This window comes from Brassica oleracea, unplaced genomic scaffold, assembly GCF_000695525.1.
Source record: "Brassica oleracea var. oleracea cultivar TO1000 unplaced genomic scaffold, BOL UnpScaffold00927, whole genome shotgun sequence".
In the NCBI taxonomy this organism is placed as follows: domain Eukaryota; kingdom Viridiplantae; phylum Streptophyta; class Magnoliopsida; order Brassicales; family Brassicaceae; genus Brassica; species Brassica oleracea.
Genome location: NW_013617525.1, coordinates 38,621 through 44,660, shown reverse-complemented (window position 1 = coordinate 44,660; position 6,040 = coordinate 38,621). Strand labels below are relative to the sequence as shown.

At 33.2% G+C, this 6,040-nt stretch overlaps 1 pseudogene; it reads right to left on the bottom strand.

Moving 5' to 3' along the window:
• Nucleotides 1-2,514: 2,514 nt before the first annotated feature.
• On the bottom strand, nt 2,515-4,200 carry LOC106320452 (annotated as a pseudogene).
• Between the last annotated feature and the right edge of the window lie 1,840 nt (nt 4,201-6,040).

The window sequence follows — 6,040 nt, the reverse complement described above, 5'->3', positions numbered from 1 at the left end:
GCTGAGGAAAAATTCAGCCTTTGAGGTGGTTAAAACGGATTCCAAATAAAAAAAAAACATATCTTATCTTTCTCTCTTAAGAAATTCTTTTTATGCTTGCTTGAATTTTGTCCATTGAGATTCTTTGATTTGTTCTCTTAGAACATTGAGTAGAAACTTGTGTGTGGTCACCTAAATCTGAGAGAAACACTTGGGTGGGTGATATTAAACGCTTGAGAGTGTGAGGTTTTATTTCCAACTTTTGTGTTGAAATTTTCAGGTTATGATGTTTGGTCTTCAAAGGAAAAGTAACAAGGAGAAATCTCCACGACAAACTGTCTCTCAATCTCAATTTAAATATTTTTGAATAATTTTGATGAGTTTGTTAGTGTGAAGGAACAACTAGACATAAGGTGCAAATATCATATCAAAACAACCAGAGATGTGGCTGATCCCAAGAGGTGATTGCTTCAATTTGATGTCCAAGAGTTTTGTGATAACTTTGAGAAGGGAATGATGAAAGCCCTCAAGGACATCAGCAAGAACCAAAAGAAGAACACTTCCACACGTGCACCTGTAGCTGAGTCATCCTTATTCATCAGCAAGAAATCCAAAGGTAAATCTGAAATCCATGTTGAGGAGTTGAAAGATTTTTCAGATTCTTTACCTACCTTTGATGAGTATGATGAAGAACCAATTGAAACCTTGATGATTTGTGAGAAAAACTGTGATTTTTCTTCTCTTAAATCTGAGTTTATGAATGATAATGAACAAACTATTGTAGAACTAACCGTTTTGCAACCGGAGCATCCGAGTAGTCTTGTTTTGTCTCAACATGTTTTTGAGGAAGAGCCATTGGACTATCCACATCAAGGACCACGTCTTGACACTAGGAACCCCTTGGATGAGGATCTAGGTCCTATCTTTGATGAGGAGGCCGAACCTAGCCCAGTCTTTGATGAAGAAGCAACAAGCATCACTTCCATTGTTATGGAGAGGCATCTATGTTTTGATCCCGACACAACTTCTGTCCATTTGACTTCTGATCTTCAAGAGCACTTGTTTGTTTTGAGTATCCAGGAAATACAGGTTCAGCCTCTGAGAAATGAAAGCATTGACCGTGCCGGACAGACTGATCATGCAGTGTACTGGACCGTCCCGCATACGTCCGGAAAGAAGCTTTGGCTGGAACCATGGCCGGATGACCGATCTGACCGTACTGGAGCTTGCCTTTCCCGTCCAACTTCACATTTTAAGACATATGGTCGAGCTAGAATCCACTTGGGATGAGCTGGACGAAATGACACTTACTTGGGCGAGCTAGATGAGCTGAGTGGGTTAAGTGACACTACTATGGAGCTGGATGAGCTAAGTGACACTAGATTGGAGCTGAATGAGCTAAGTAACACTGAAGATGGAGCTGGTTCAGCTGCTGGGCGAAATGGGCCTTTTCAGCCCAAAGAAAAATTTATAAAAGGTTCATTATGGGATTGTTTCTTTCAAAATTCGACCAGCCCTTTCCTAAGTCCATTTCAAGTCCATTCTCATCAAGAATACCAAGAGGGAGTCAACAAGGAAGTCTTGGTCGTGCATGGGAAAAAGAATTCAACAAAAATCATTAATTTTAGTATTTAGTTAAAGTCTTCATTTCTAGTTTCTATGTCTTGTTTTTAGTACATTCTTCTTTGGATTTATACAACTTGTAATCCTATAAATAAGGCCTAAGAGCCACAAAATAAGATAGATTGTTTTCCCCTTTGTGTTGAGTTGAAACTCTTTGTTCTTTGAAGAACTTTTTTTGTTTCTTGGTGAGTCATATCCACGTAAACATTTCTCAAATTGTTGGACTTGTGAGTCATATCAAGCAACGACTAGAGACTCTTCTTTTGGTGGACTTGTGAGTCATATCAATCACCAACTGAAATCGAGAATATCGGAGGCCTTCCGCGACCTTTGTGCGACCCTTCAATCCACCAGTTCTCCTTCCGGAGTTCATATCCAAATCTGATTCAGTCGAATGAACCGATTTTAGGGTCCTTCAAGCAGGCACGAGACTACTTGGAGGCATTTCTTGAGGAGCAATCTGGCGAATTTGTTGCTTGGTTTGCTTTCTGGACCCCTTCTATTGTTACCTTTATGTACTCAATGAATACATAAGGGTTCGATCTGTATATGGTCTTCTTATATATTCATTTTTCTGTATATATTTTTTTTTGTCTTTGAGAAAATATTAACCAATTTTTTTCTGAGAAAAGGAAACTAAGAACATGATTAACGCTAAAATCCCATTTGGGGTTCTTATTATTTATTTATTTTTGTCTGATTTAAAAAAAAAGTTAAAAACGAACTAAAGACGGGCTGCCATGTATCAGTGGGAACAGCGAGCGGTACAACAATCCAAGCAAAATCGGCTCTTATTTGACGATTTCTGAAATTGGTTTTAACAATTTGTCGGTCTCCCCCTTAACAATTTTTGTAAGTAATTGTTTCAAATGAAAGACGGCTTCGAGTAAACAAAATTCTAAAGAAAAAATATAATTCAAAAAGACCAATGTGATTTGATTCTCTTACAAAAATTTGGTGAAGGACGATGAAAGTCTAATCCTTTGCAGACAATCTATCAGTAATTGCTTAAAATACAACACTGAAGAAGAAACATACTCTCAGTGTGATCTTTTATCACATAAACCCAGGAGAAAGTGATTGAAACATAATACTCTTAGTGTGACGCTATCATATAAACCACATCATCGACGGTTTATACAAACATGCTTTCAACTCAGGCCACTCGATTTTCTTCTTATTTGAATTCAACTTCTCCTATATAAAGAAAAGGTTACATGGTTAAAGTGGAGATCCATATCTCAGAGACCAACCAAACCTAAGGGAAGCTATTTTTAACTAACCTTTTTCTTGAAATGCAGTATCTTGTTCGAGAAGTCATGCACAAAAGAGCCAAAATGAGTTTCTTTTCTAGTAGTTAAACTTGAGGAAAGAAGAGAATAGAGATTTTTAGCTTTAAAGACGAGAGCTAAAACCAAGGTCAGAAACTGCTTTCACAAAGTCTTTAGGGTCTGCTCCTCCATTGTTTGGATCAAACCTGCTTTTTACTGAAGCCAACCACTGTTGAACACACCCAACGAATGTCTTATTCAGAATCATGACCAAGAAACACTATGAAGAAGTGATAAAAAAAAGCAGAACCTTGGACGAAGAACTCGATGTGCCTCTTTGATGTAACTTGAATAGTTTGTTCCCATTGATGAAAGACAAAAACAGCTACATCTACTGATGAAGACTCAAGTGGAGTCTACCACCAAGAAAAAGTGTCAATGAGTGCAAAAAAAGCTTCATGGAAGAAGCTAAGATTTTGAACTTACATTTGACATATCGCAGGAGGCAATAACAGATGGGTCCTTTGAGACAAGATCAAAGGAGAAAACTTTGTTATTTGCAATCCTTGCATCACCTGATAGCAAAAATAATAACAACGAAGCAAAAGCAACTTCAGACAGCAAAACACAGGGATAAAAGATAACCATCTCACCACAGCGACAACTAGAGAAGAGCTTCGAGACGATAATAGAGTTAACAGGAAGCTCAGGCCAATTTGTCATTTGTTGCTGATAACCTGTATGATACTGAAACAATAAAACAGAATCAATTACTTGTTGTTGATCAATATGCCATTCTTGGTTCTATTGGGAGTTTACCATATCAAACAAACAAGCTTGGATCTCCATTCCATTGAAGTAGTAGTCTAAAGCTTCTTTTCCACTGACAACAGAAAAAAAAAACAAGATTATTGAAACTGAAGGAAAGTTGTCGGAAAGAAATGAAATTTGTAAACTTACGGGCAAGTGTAGAGCTTCTCATCGAGCTTCCTGAAGTTCCCACCAGACAGTTTCTCTCGATTTTTACTTTTGTAATGATTCAATAACTTTGTAACTTCAGCTACAAGAGAACAATCAAATGTAAGCTACAGAGAGAGAGAGAGAGAGAGAGAGAGAGAGAGAGAGAAGAGTGAGAACCGAGTCGAGAAAGTTGGAAGCTTTTGGTCGTTTCGACAAAGCTGAAGATCCTCCATGGGTTTTGGTCGTTGTTTTGGTTCTTGGGTGTCTCTTCAGGCTTTCTGCTTGTTGCTTCCTCTTTCATGGCTTCGGCCGTCTTCTTCCTCTTCCACAGGAACGGAACTCTTTTTTCTCTTTTTTCTCAGCGTTAGATTAGTTTCACAAAGTAGAAAAGAAAAAAAAAAGTTTCACAAAGTAGAAAGTTATGCTCTTCTGGGCCATAGGCTTAAATTTATTGGGCTTTATGTATTTGGCCCAACTATTTGTTATATGTGTTTGAGAATGTGGTACCACTCAAAAAGAATGGTTATGGAGATTCTTAATCAGAAAGCGTAGGTAGGGGTAAATACATTTGCTTAACATTTCCTTTTATAAATACACTAGATAAGGACGGGTTTATTTTTGTTTTAATTTTTTTAAGAAATTTAATTTTTATATTTATGTTTCTTTTGCAATAATATTTATTTTTGATTAATTTTTGATAGCTATATTAATTATATCAAATTGCGTACTTATATATTTTGCCATATGCATTTTAGATATTATTTTTAAATTTTATTTTTAAAGTTTGCAACATTTATATTTTGTTAATAATTGCCTAACTATAACAGTTATAACTGTTGACAAAAAAAATATTACGTAGGTAACTTACTTAGTTAACTAATCTGTAGAAAAAAAGATAACTAATTATATTATCAAAATATATTATTCAAATATTGAACGTGGTTAAAGTTATGATACTTTTAGATGCAGTTATTAAAATTTTAATCATTTTTTTATTTTATATGGTCGACTCAATAATCCGATGACCCGAAAATTATCTCGTAAGTGTTGAGTCGAGTTTAAAACATTAGATTAGAGAAAACATCATTTGAAACTTTAAAATTATATATGTTTCCAAAATAAAGAGATGTAAAAAAAATTTAATTTGCTTTTGAATTTTCTTTTTGTTATTGGAAAGTGGGTTAAATACTTTTTTTCCAAATATGATTAAAAAGAATTGATTATCATTTAATAAACATATAAAGTAAAAGTTATATGCATAATCATTTATTCTATTAAAAGAGGCATCAAACATGAAATATATAATTACTTAGATTAAGTTGTAACGATTATATATATTTAGCACAGTAATGATTGTTTATGTATTGTAACAGATTTAAATCGTACCTGTAATATACCATTTGATTTGTAGTAGAACATATTTATATACGTATTTTTCAGTAAAATGGGTTGGGTCTAGTAAAAAAAAAAAGAACATATCTATATACGTTACAGCTTAATTTGTTTGATACCATATATATGAACATTTTATCTTCATCTTGATTCTATATAATCCGCTATACACATATTTATTAATTACTAGATTTGGACCCGTGCGTTGCAATGGACTTTATTTGATATTTTAATTTAATAAAAAATATTAAAAAAATTATTTTTTTTTTAAATTGTTTTTTCATATGTTATGTGAAATTTATTTTATAGTTAAGAACTCGTTTACACGCATAAGTTTTAGTTAATATTTGTTAGAGCTAGAAAAAACATCCAAACGTAAAAATTTAAACCGGATCCAACCCAAAATAATAATTATAATGAAATAAAAAGGAATTTAGAAGTTAAATAAGGTCAAGAAGCAATGACAACATTATACATTTTCTTATGTACTAATTTAATGTTTTATTAAACTTACCTGATGTTAAATAATTTTCTTGATTCATTATTTATTAATGATATATTTTCATAATAACATTTTAATTTAAATGAATTATAAACTAATGCATATCAAACATGTGTTTGATTTTCGTATAACCAAACACATAAATACCAATCACGACAACATCTTAAGTTTTGATTCTTTTTTAAATTTAATAGCTTTAACATCATACTCGTTATAAAAATCTTTTTTTTAAATACTATTAAGTAGGTATGTTTACTTTTGTTAGAATTTTTTAAAAAGGAAAAAAAATATTTTCTAAATCTTGTTTTTATTG